This window comes from Vitis vinifera, chromosome 9 (assembly GCF_030704535.1).
Source record: "Vitis vinifera cultivar Pinot Noir 40024 chromosome 9, ASM3070453v1".
Classification (NCBI taxonomy): domain Eukaryota; kingdom Viridiplantae; phylum Streptophyta; class Magnoliopsida; order Vitales; family Vitaceae; genus Vitis; species Vitis vinifera.
Window position 1 is genome coordinate 11,319,187 of NC_081813.1, and position 13,377 is coordinate 11,332,563.

At 32.9% G+C, this 13,377-nt stretch overlaps 2 long non-coding RNA genes across 2 annotated transcripts; both read left to right on the plus strand.

Annotated features, from left to right (window-relative positions):
* Positions 1-8,787: 8,787 nt before the first annotated feature.
* On the plus strand, positions 8,788-11,755 carry LOC132254318 (uncharacterized). Its single transcript, XR_009466574.1, has 3 exons — positions 8,788-10,659; positions 10,797-11,244; positions 11,411-11,755. It is a non-coding gene; the product is annotated as an uncharacterized LOC132254318 (long non-coding RNA).
* Positions 11,756-12,190: 435 nt separating this feature from the next.
* LOC109123190 (uncharacterized) lies at positions 12,191-12,708 on the plus strand. Its single transcript, XR_002030816.2, has 2 exons — positions 12,191-12,285; positions 12,538-12,708. It is a non-coding gene; the product is annotated as an uncharacterized LOC109123190 (long non-coding RNA).
* Positions 12,709-13,377: the final 669 nt, after the last annotated feature.

Sequence of the window (13,377 nt, forward strand, 5' to 3'; positions counted from 1 at the left end):
TCTGAACCAAACACACAATCAACTCCATAAAAACAAGTGGAAAACAAGAAAAAAGGAATGATTTTTAATATGTATTTGTGTGAGAACGATAGGTACAGATTTTATTTGAGATATATTACCACATAATCTTCATCCCTTCTAAAAAAATGAGAGAGAGAAAAAAAAGGAATGATTTTTCTGTTTGTATCTAAGTGAGAATGAGACACGGAATCTTTAAATCCATTCTTTGGATTAATCTGCATGAGGATTTTGAGGAAATTTGTTACTGTTTAGTGACGGAAGCCTTTAGTACCAGAATCAATTGTTTGATTGGGTGGGTTCCAATCAGACCTTAAGGAATGGGTCCAAAGGACGTCATCCATCAGAGTAATGGTGTTCATTATTGTTCTTGTGCCTTGAGTCAAAGTTAACTGACTCATATGCTTCATATCCAACACGTGTAGAGGGGAAAAATAAAAGTAATTGTTCTTTATGAATGGATTTGGTTGTGGGCTGGGGATGTTTTTCAAGAGCTTGGAATATTAGGTACAGTAATTGGTTTCGTAGCAGCGTGAATGTATTTGAGTTTTACATTTTTTTTAAATATATGGTCATGTAAAATAAAAGTAAAACATTAAGTAAATATAGAAAAGCCACAAATACAGCAACTTGCATGTAAAAGCATTTTTGTGTTTTGTCTTTTACAAGTTTTATAAATTGGAAAATTCTGACACCATACAAAAACATAGAAAAGCCACAAATACAACAACTTGCATATTTTTATTTTTATTTTAATTATTTATAGTTGATTAAGTTTATGGTATGCCATGTTGGATGCTTTCAGATTTTACAGATCTAAGTTATTTTTATTTTGAGAATAAATATTCCATAATTCAACCTTTTCCTTTTCTTGTTGGTAATCATGCTACATAAAATCTAGGAATGCTAAACACATCTCTTTTAAAATTACTATATTTACAATAGGAAAATGGCTTTTATCAAAAGAGAAATATCCTTAAATTGTGTGTGTTTGTTAATGTAGAATAATGGGCGTTGCTGAATGTTTGTGTCTCTATTACTTGTCCGGGTGAGAGAATAAATTCCCATTTACCCAGAAAATAGTGGGAAGTTCTATAAAGTTGTTTTGAGTGAGATTTTCAGATTGGTACATGTGCATGGGGCATTAAGGGATCGTCCTCATTGAGCAAATTCCTCTTGTATGCCAATTCCTTTTAATGAAATTTGCTATTTTAAATTAAGTTCTTGGTCACTTAATGCCCATTTCAGCCTCATCTGAGCAAATTAATTTCAACCTCTTGTTACCCATTTTAGACTTTGTTTAGACATGAAATAATGATTGACATCTTCATGAAATCTTGCTGCTTTAGATTAGATTCTTGGTCACTCATATGGCATGATCTAAGTGGAAAATAAGGTGGTGCTTGGTTCACATGTGCCTGAGAAAATGGCAAACACCTTCATCCTAGGGGCTGCATATTTAGAATTTTGGTATAAGCTCTCTCCCCTGATCAAAGACTCAACAGTCTGATGCTTAGAGTCCAAAATATTGATGAAAGCCACAACAAGCTATCCTCATTAATACGTTGAGTTGGTGACTTCCCTTTTCCTTTAATGGTTGTTCTTTGATATGGAATCCCATTGACTGCAGTACTTCAAATTGAGCCTTTGTTGATTCTATCTGTTGTTTGTACATGCAAGACCAATTCACGAGGATTATCCTCATTCTCATCAACCGGTCCATGGTAAGGCTCTTCTCCCACATGGCTTCCCACACACCCACCCAATCCTGCCCCCCTCCCCCCCCACATTCCATGAGGTCCTCTCCATGAAACAAGAAGCCAACTAGGTCAATTCTTGGGGCCACTTGTACATTTACCTAGGTCATGTTCAGTTAAGTGTTGATGAAAGCAAAAACAAAATGCTAAGAAAACTGATTTTTCTCAATGAGGTTGAATGAACATCAAACGTAAATACCAACTTATAATAATGACAATTCCAATAACATGTTTCAATCTTATAATGGTTGTTATATATTAATCAATCAAGCAGGGATGAATTAATATGTAAGTAACAGAGTCGGTACTTATTCACAAAGGAAGGACCGAAGAACAACAAGATTTGATGATGGAAATTTCAGGTGGCTGTTGTTGTGAACTGGTAAGAGGCATAAGAGAGAGTACCGAGGCTCCAGCTATGGTGGATGAGTTTGGAACCCATGGCTACATGCAATGGATAGAAGTGTTCCAGCCATGGGTGGGCCTCTCTAGCATGCGGTGCCTTCTCTTCATAGTGATTTATGTCTTCATATCTTAAACACGAACATGTAAATATAAATGTCAGAAAATGAAACAAAACAAATGACTGCCGCTGCTTCAATGCATAGGAGCAACTCTATTTTATGTTGCTTGATTTTATGGCAAAGAATAGCGTATATATATAGTAATTGAATGATTACCTTCCATCAAGGAGAGCTTCTTTCAACCAGGTATCAAACTGATCATATGCCCAAGGCACAACCGATTCACTATTGGGATTGAGCTAGGGCCCTCAGATTGTGAGTGGCATTTCCAGAACCAATGATGAGGACGCCTTTTTTAAAGTCTTCCAGACCTACTTGTCCTCCTTATCCACCCCAAAATCTTTTGCTAAAATGCTTGATACGAAATCTATAACCAGCTTAAGCTCCTAGCAACAGAACCTTGCAAGAAACCTTAGGTTTCAATGACCTCTCCCTCCATCTGAACCACAAAAAAACCCCACTTCTCTGGCTACTGCCACGCTAAAGAAGACCTAAAAATGATCCTTTGAATGACACTTCCCATGCCTAACATCAAACCAAACTTGGTTCTGAGCCCCTCTTTTGTCGTTTGTGGTACAAGTAAGACAATAAAATACATTCTCTCCATTTCTGATTGGTTTTGAAATATCCTTTCCCATCAATCCACCCCAACCTTCACCCACCCAAAAAAGGGGAAAAATCTCCACCTCTAGACCCTCCAGATCAGTTCCCTAGCAAAGCCTTAAGGAAGAGCAAGCTTCGGATTCCAAGATTCCCTCACAAAGCACACAGTCAACCATAAATTCTTCCCACTTCCTCCACTATCATCATGAAAAAGGATTCCAAACCCATGCTTATAGATACACATGTAATATATATTTAAACTACTGGGGAGCATATTTAAACTACTTTTACATAATTTAAGTGCTTCTATTTATCAAGAATTGTTTTAAATAAAAAAAAGGTATATATATGATTCTTGGGGGTCTGATGTATATAGTGGATTAAGGAATACATTGATTAGCATGGGTGACAGAAGAATATGCTTATAGATACACATGTAATATATATTTGTAAGTCATATGAATGACTTGAAGCATGTAATATATATAAATACACATATTCATACTTGAAATATTGCATTTTTTTAGATTATTAGTTTAATTTAATGGAGATGAATATTTAGTTGAAAAGTTACAATGTATTATTGAAAATATGACTTGATAGTTGATTATGGATATGTGTCATTTCTAGTATATAAAAAAAGAATAATTTAAATCTGTAACATTTTATATTGATAATCTATTATTCTTATAACAGGTTCAAAGAGTAAACAAGTCAGTATCAAAGAAGTTATTACAAGTGTAAGTGTATGTTTATTTATTGCATACTCTTATATAGTATCAATTGTAAGGAAGATAAAATTACCTCGTAAAGGTAATTAAATCTTTATATATTTTAAACTTTTTTTCTATATATTATGCTTTTGAAGCTTGTTTAATTAAACATATGTTATTTGACAAACTTTTCACAAATGTTTTGTATACTTATGTGTTTTATTTTGTTCCAAAGTTTTATTGCATAATACTGATGTATATTATCTCACAAACTTTTGACAACTATGTTGTGTACTAATGCATATTAAGTTTTGTTCTTGCCTATTTAAGTTTATACATTTAGTTATTTAAATATATCCAATATTATGTTGAAAAAAGATGTACTTAAATTTTTTTGTTCTTAATATTAACAAGTTTTGCAATTCTCTTGTATAGGATATATATTCCATTATTTTAATTGAAATGGAAAATCGAGATTGGATGTCAAAAGATAGAAGGTCAGTTGAGTATGATGAAGGAGTTGAAAACTTTATCAATTTCGCATTAGCACATTCAACCAACCATACCTCTATAAAATGCCCATGCTTACGTTGTGGAAATCTGTTATGTCAAACTCCTCAAGTCATTAGAGAGCATTTGTTCTTTAATGGAATAGATATCAGTTATCGAGTATGGTATTGGCATGGAGAAAAGGGTCCCAGTGGAGGATTTTCAAATGTCTCACAACAACGTTATGACAAATGCGAGTATAATGATGTTGCTGATACAATAGATATGGTTAATGCTGCACAAGTTAATTGTATGAATGATCCCCAAGTGTTTGGAAGGTTACTTGAAGATGCAGAAAAACCTTTATATCCTGGATGCATGAAATACACAAAGTTGTCAGCATTGGTAAAACTTTACAACTTAAAAGCACGTTATGGTTGGTCTGACAAAGGATTCTCAGAATTGCTTCAGTTGCTTGGAGATATGTTGCCATTGAATAATGAGATGCCGTTGTCCATGTATGAAGCCAAAAAGACTTTCAGTGCTCTTGGTATGGAATATCAAAAAATTCATGCATGTCCTAATGATTGTATTTTGTATAGAAACCAGTATAAGGATGCTATTGCATGCCCAACTTGTGGAAAGTCAAGGTGGAAGATAAACAGTGAAGGGGGGAAGATTAAGAAGGGGGTTCCTGCAAAGGTTTTGTGGTATTTCCCACCAATCCCTAGATTCAAAAGGATGTTCCAATCTTCAGAAACTGCTAAACATCTTATGTGGCATGCCAAGGATAAAGAATGTGATGGTAAACTACGCCACCCATCAGACTCCTCAGCGTGGAAACTAGTTGACCACATGTGGCCTGATTTTGCTTCTGAACCGCGAAACCTTAGACTAGCACTCTCAACAGATGGTATAAATCCTCATAAGTCTATGAGCAGTAGACATAGTTGTTGGCCTGTTATACTGGTCATATACAACCTTCCTCCTTGGTTGTGCATGAAAAGGAAGTTTATGATGTTATCATTATTGATCTCAGGACCACGACAACCTGGTAAAAATATAGATGTTTACTTGAGTCCATTGGTAGATGACCTTAAAACTTTGTGGGAAAAAGGAGTTGAGACTTATGATGCACACTTGCGTGAGGTTTTTACTTTAAAGGCCATCCTTTTATGGACAATCAATGATTTTCCTGCATATGGAAACTTAGCTGGTTGCACTGTGAAAGGATATTATGCATGTCCAATATGTGGAGAAGGAACATATTCCAAAAGATTAAAGCATGGTAGGAAAAACTCATATATGGGTCATCGACGAATTCTTCCACGTAACCATCCCTATCGGAGACAAAAGAAGGCATTCAATGGTGAACAAGATTTTAGGATTCCTCCTAAAATTTTGAGTGGGGAAGAAATACTTGAAAAAGTTGATCTCATTCCTATTTCTTGGGGAAAAATGAAGATAAAATCTCTTGAATCTGATGTGAACACAAATTGTTGGAAAAAAAATCCATACTTTTTGAGTTAGAATATTGGAAATATCTTCATGTCCGTCACAACTTGGATGTTATGCACATCGAAAAGAATGTTTGTGAGAGTATTATTGGTACTTTGTTTAACATCCCTGGGAAAACAAAGGATGGACTTAATGCTCGACTTGACCTAGTTGAAATGGGTTTAAGGTCTGAACTTTTCCCAAGAGTTGACTTGAAAAAGACCTACCTTCCCTCTGCATGTTTTTCACTATCTAGAAATGAGAAAAAATTAGTTTGTCAAACGTTGTCTAATTTGAAGGTCCCTGAGGGGTATTGCTCAAATTTTAGAAATCTTGTCTCCTTAGAGGAATTGAAGTTGTTTGGTCTAAAATCTCATGACTACCATGCACTTATGCAACAACTGTTGCCAGTTGCATTACGTTCTATTTTGCCAAAGCATGTGAGATATACTATATCAAGATTGTGTATCTTCTTCAATAAATTATGTACAAAAATGGTTGATGTGCCAAAATTGAATGAAGTACATAATGAGTTAGTGGTCACGTTGTGCTTACTTGAAAAGTATTTTCCACCTTCATTTTTTGATATTATGCTTCATCTAACAGTGCATTTGATAAGGGAGGTGCGACTATGTGGTCCAGTTTACTTTAGGTGGATGTACCCATTTGAGAGGTATATGAAAGTTCTTAAAGGATATGTTCGCAATCATAATCGGCCTGAAGGATGCATTGCTGAGTGCTATTTAGCAGAGGAAGCTGTCGAATTTTGTACTGAATATTTATCAGGGACTCATGCAATTGGAATTCCAAAAAGTAGCAATTATGACAACAAATTTGGTAGACCTATAACTGGTGGTCGTTCAACCAACATTGATCATAAATCGTGGTTACAAGCACATCATTATGTGTTAGAGAATACAACTATTGTCCAACCATACATTGAGTAAGAAAAATATGCCTTTATTTTTTTATAATTTCATAACATAATGATGAAATCCTAAGTTTGCATTCTTGTCTATAACGTTATAGGGAACATATGAATTGGTTGAAGTCTCAATACCCTCGACAATCTAAGAGACAAATTTGGTTGCAAGAAGAACATATGCGTTGTTTTACGTATTGGCTTAAAGGAAAGGTAATCTCTTAGTTTTCAGAAATTATTTTAATATGTTGAAAACATCACAAGTTTCCAATTATGTTTTGACTACACACAGGTTGAAGAGGCTATCCATAACGGGCAAGATATTTCCAACACGCTTAGGTGGTTAGCACATGGCCCTACTCACCAGGTGGTTAAATATCCTGGATACATCATTAATGGGTGTCGTTACCATACTAAGGAACGTGATATGACATGCGTCACCCAAAATAGTGGTGTTAGCATTTTAGCAGGGACTATGCAAATTGCCAGTTCTAAGGATAAGAACCCAGTTTTTGGTGAACTTTGCTTTTATGGGGTCATTAATGAGATATGGGATCTTGATTACAACATGTTCAAAATTCCAATTTTCAAGTGTGATTGGGTTGACAACAAGAATGGTATAAAAGTGGATGAACTCGGGTTCACATTAGTTGACTTCTCCAAAATTGGTCATAAATCGGATCCATTTATTTTAGCATCACAAGCCAAGCAAGTCTTCTATGTTGAAGACCAACTTGATCCCAAATGGTCAATAGTTCTCTCAATTCCTCCAAAAGATTTCAACAACATGGAAGGACTGGATGACTTCACCGATAATTGCATGGAACATCACCCCTTTATAAGTTCAATGCCAGAAGTTGAATCATTTGACGTTATGGATGAATCAGATGCAATATACATGAGAGAAGACTGTGAGGGCATATGGATTGAAAATAATTAAATAATATATTGTACCCTTGACATGAGATATAATAAGGCATTTCACTTATTAGTTTTCATGAGTTGCACATTAGCTTAGCTTCTATATATTGCTCATAATATATATATATTGATCATCCTAAATTGATTTCATGCATCATAAACATATGTTATTCAAAGGTACCACTTCAATCTTCATTTAACTATCTTTTTTGTTGTCCATGGAACTAGATTTATATTATTTTTTATTATCATGTTTTGATTTTATGCTCACATAACTTGAAACTCTCATTCCTAAATTTCTTTTTCATTAAAACTATAAATAATAATTGAAACTATATATGCACTAATTTATTTTATTATTATCCTCACAAATAAATTCTTCATTATTGATAAGAAATCAAAAAACAAGACAAACTTTGAAATAAAATTTCAAAAACTATATTTGTGAATGACCAATTTAATTATAGGAAATATATGCAAGGATATACTAATCTTGCTTTTGAGTCATTTTACAGGTTTGTTGGTGAAGTACTAGTTTGCACATTTACTTGATATCTTCCACACAAATATGGATCCAGAAGAAGAGGAAATGCCAAAAGTAAAGCATAGAGGTAGTACATTGAAACCAAAGATTGCAAAAAATCGAAGTAAAGGGATAAAGCTCAAGATTGAATACAATAGCCTTGGTAGTCACATTGGGGAAAATTCAGTTGAACTAAGTAGTTATCTTGGTACAATAACTAGAACCCATGTGCCAATAATTGTTGAGAGTTGGAGGAAAGTCCCTAAAGAGACTAAGGAGAAGTTATGGGATTTGATCACGGTAAGTCTATCTATAGCTTTCATATATAATTATTGTATACATTCATTAACATGAGCTAACATGGGTTGCTATTTTGTAGACAAGCTTTAATGTGAATCAAAATTCCAAGAGGAATTGTTTCCTACTAATGGGCATCAGGTTTCGAACATTTAAGTACAAGTTGACAAAGAAATATATATTACCTTTCAAGAATGACCCAGAAAAGCTGAAAAAGCCACCTCCTATCTACCCATTCATACAAGAGGATCATTGGAGACAGTTTGTTAAAGATAGACTTTCTGAACACTTTAATGTTAAGCATTATTTTTAATACATCTTCAATTTTTACATTTACATAGTTTCACCATGTACTAATTTTGTGTCTATATTTTTTAGGAATATCGCAAGGTTCAGAAAGCGAGAAGAGATAAACACATTTACAATCATTATCTTGGAAGAAAAGGATATGCACGTTTTGAGCAAGATATAGTAAGTAAAAATTTTTGTAAAAAAATGGAGTATATATTTTGTTTATAGGAAAATTATTCCAATTTTTAAATGTCATTTATTAACTTGATCATATTGAACTAATGAGTTTTATTGTTAAAATTTTTATAGCTACAAGCAGAAGGGAGTATTGGTAGGGTTGATAGAAGTGTTTTATGGAAGAAAGCACGTGAGAAGAAAGGAAAGTTTAATAAGATTACAGAGCCAGTGATTAACATGATAGTAAGTTAGCATATTTATGCCTTTTAGAACAAAACATATTTATGTTATACACCAATTTGTCTATTATCCTTTGTATTAAAACAATTCATTTTCTAGCTACCTTGAATTGGTTGTCTTTGATTGATATGTAAATCATCTTCATCAAATTATTACTAATATATGTTTTGTTGTAGGATGAATTACTAGAAAATGCTAAGGAGACTGGACTACCTCCACCTGGTCCAAATGACATATTAGGTCAAGCATTGGGTAAGCCTGATCATCCAGGACGTGTGGTAGGTCAAGACCGTTTGGTTAGGCCTAGCTCATACTTTCATCAACCATCTGATGACATGAAAAAAATCAAAGAAGAAATATGGGAAATGGTACGAAAGGAGATGGAAGATGCTGCAACAAGACAAGTTATGTCTCCCCCCACACCCCATTCTGATATGGGTAGTAATAACATGAGACAACAACTTGTTTTACAACCAGTTGTAGCAGAAAAACCAATGTTTAAAATGATAGAAGAGCCCCAACCACCAGAACCACCACTGAAACACAAGGTATGCATTTACTTACTAATAATACAAGATTAATATAAGTGATATAAAGCCTATGTAAATGATATTATTTGTTGTATTGAAGGTAATTAAATGCAAATTAGCAGTGGAAAGAAAAGGAAATGTTGTTGCAACTGGTACACTAATAGAAGAAAAAGGATCGAATAGGTTGGTTGTAATAAATGTTGCACACAAGCCAGATGCTAGACTCCCATTTCCAAATCCATATGAGATTATCAATGTTGGGGATGCTATTGGCTTTGAGCTTGACTGGCCAACAAGCCTTGTCATACTTGAAACTGAACATCCCCAGGTATGTCATTTTATGCCTATAGTAAATTTGATTGTAACTTGGTATTTTATTGTTTAAGAGTATATATATCTAACATTCCTTCCTTTTTCATAGGTGTTGGATAAAGGAAAGAAGAAGATAGTGAAGACACCAATTATTCGAAAATCTAAGCCTCAAAATCATTCGGTCATTAAAAATTTTCAGAAATTTGTGGATGGTTGCCTTGGTAATGACAAGACATACCCAATACAGCTCCCCATTTCACTATTCGGTGTCGAATTTCAAACATATATATCTAGAGAGGATTGTGAATACATTATTTCATCTTTGGAGGTGTCATCAAACTGCATCTCCTTCTATTTATGGTGTGCACCTTTTATTTTCATTTGTTTTTATTTTTTTAATGAGTTGCCCATGTTGAACAAGATTGGATATGACTAATGATAATTTTCTTTTGGTGTTTTGATACAATAATAGGCACATGCATGATCAAGTACATATTGCCAAAAAGGAATCACAATTTATATTTGTTAATCCTTTTACAATATCACGAGCAGGCCTTAGTACTCCTCAAACAGAGAAAAGAGCACAATTGTTGTCAAAACGCTTAATGGAGTGCCAAGATGCTAAATATGTTTTCATACCCTACAACCCCGAGTAAGTGACAAATATTATACTTTAATTTGAGGTTTTATGATTGATTTATATTTCTAATTATATGCTACTTTTGTTTTTAATGTTTTAGCTTTCATTGGGTCTTGGTAGTGATTGAGCCAAGGAAAATGATAGTCCACTATCTTGACCCTATGCATCACAAACCATGTGAGGACTTAAAGGATATCGTAAACATGTAAGTTCTTCCTATATTATTATTTTTTTTTTAAAATACATTCATCTCAAACACATTTTTTTTATTATCTATATATATGTTAAAACATATAACATTTACCTATTTTAAAAATGTACCCATTGAACTTATTTACATAGGGCTCTTCGAATATCTGCAAAGAAAACATCTAAGAGGGAGCCATCTTGGCAACTAGTGCAGGTGACATCCAAAAAATTTTCTTTACACATTAGCTTATGCATTTGCACCATTTATATATATGAGTACTAATGTTATTTTATAATTGATCGATTAGTGTCCAAGGCAAGAAGGAGGGTTCGAATGTGGCTACTTTGTTATGAGATTCATAAAAGAGATAATTTTTTATCCTACAATTATTGCTTCAAAGGTATTACAAATTTAATGAATTGTACATAGTTTTAGGCTTCCAAATGTTATGCATTTTAATGTTATTTTCTTATTTGATTTCAGTTTGGTGGTAAAAAAACATATTCTCAAGTAGAGTTCGATGAAATTAGAGGAGAATGGGCTACTTTTGTGCTACAACTAATCATGAATCATGTTGATGCATCATGATCACCATGCATGGTGAGTCCTTTAGCTACTACATGAATTTTTCCATAGGTACTCTTTGAATAATGTTTCTATTTGAAAAAAAAAAAAAGTTCTTAGATTTGTTCATTTATGATAACATCGATCCATGTTTATTTTCTTCAATACAAATCTATAAAACTCATTAAACTATGTAATGCAGGTATACACTTTTGGGATGGTGGAATGGAGAATAAAAAGAAAGAAGAAGGCAACAAGATTTTGGGTTTTTAAATGCAACTCTTATGTCATACGTTGTAGGACATAAATGTTACTTTAATTAGTACTGAGAAATTTAGATTTTTAGATGGGACTTTTATGTCATTTTATAGTTAGCCGGTTTTATGCTTATGAAATGGAGGTATACATGAATCTTGGGATCTTTAACATTTGTAAATCATGTTTTGGTATGTATTCACTCTTCTTTTTTTAGTTTTGATGGGTTTGATTTGGTGGATGTACTATCTTTTTGTGAACATTTGATATACAAATATTATTAGATGATCAATGTATTATGAGTTATTCCAGAAACATTACAGAAAAATGAGTTAAATATAATATGATTGTTATAGTTATGGACAGAATATAAACAGGTTAATCTTACTTATTAATTCATAAGCATTACAAAAATCTATAACTAAAAGCAATCATATCTTCCACAATAATTTACAATGATGTGACACCATTACTCAAAGGTGATGCATTTAATATGACATCATAACTCAAAGATGATGCATTTAATGCGACACCCTATCATCACTAGAAATATATGGTGTCACTTCCGAATGGGTCACCATTTATCTACTTTGGTGTCACTTCCAAATACGTCACCAATTGGTACCCTCTATGGTGTCAGTGGAGAAGGTGACGCTATGCTGTAATGACACCTTATGTATATGGTGACTCGTTATAAATGACACCATATATCTTTTTCCTTGTAGTGAGAGGACACCACCGTTGGATTTGAGCTTCAAGTATTGTAATATCTTACAAGGGAAGTGGCCTTGGCTGCTTAAAGTTACAGCAAGAGTATGATTGGTATGTTAAATGTTAAAACACCCCACCTCTTCTCTCTTTTAACAACCTTTTCTTAAACAAAAATAATAATGAAAGGACAATTTTATCCTCGTCTTCTTAAAAACTACTTTCAAAATTTCTAAAATATAAAATAATAAACTTAAATTTTTTTTAAATTATTTTTAAATCTTTAAGGTAAGTGTGTAAAAGTTTCTTCATTTTACATGGTAATTACTATTATTTTTTACTATGATAATAATTGATGCAATGCAGGTAGGAGATGACCCATCCATGGAGCATCTTCGATCCAAAACAACCTTTCAAGTGAAGAGAAGTAATTAAGTTTCTGGTATGAAAGCAAGTCCACCATCGTATTGGATTTCATGATAAATAAATGTGAAGTTGTGATTCATATGTGATGAGAACACATTCCATTACATATAAGTTTATCTTTTTTTTTTTCTTTTTTTTCTATTTTTCTCATTTGTTGAAAATACTACATGTAATTTATTCTTTAGTCTTGTTTTATTTTTTTCTTTTTCTTTTTTAAATTTGAAAAATAAAATACAATTTAGTATAGGAAGTACTATGGAAAGGAAAAAAAAATCCTAACCTTTTTGTTTGATGATTTTTGCCAAAAAGAAAAAGAAAAAGAAAAAGAAAATAAATAAATTTGAAGAAATATATGAGAAAATTTTAGTGGGTTTAAAACATTTTAAAAAAAAAAATTCTTTACTTTGTCTTTTCCTGGTATCATGTTTGTTTAATTCTTTGATATTTTCTGCTCAAACTTTCCAAGATTCTAAATGCTATTCTATAATTTGGATAATCTCTAGCATTACAAATCTAAGAAATTTGTTTATATTTGTATGACTGATTTTATTTCAGGTGAAAATGGTTTGATAGCTTATTTGAAAGAAAAAGTGAAAATAGTTTTTTTAAAGCAGTTTTTAAAACAAAAATAATAAATGTATTCATTTTTAGTCATTTTAAAATTTCTTTTAGGCTATAAGTACAAACTACAACTAACTCAAAATCTACGGAAATATGAGAGAGAGCGAGAGAGAGAATGGACGCATAACATTATTATTGAGAGGATCGCTCGCTTCATTG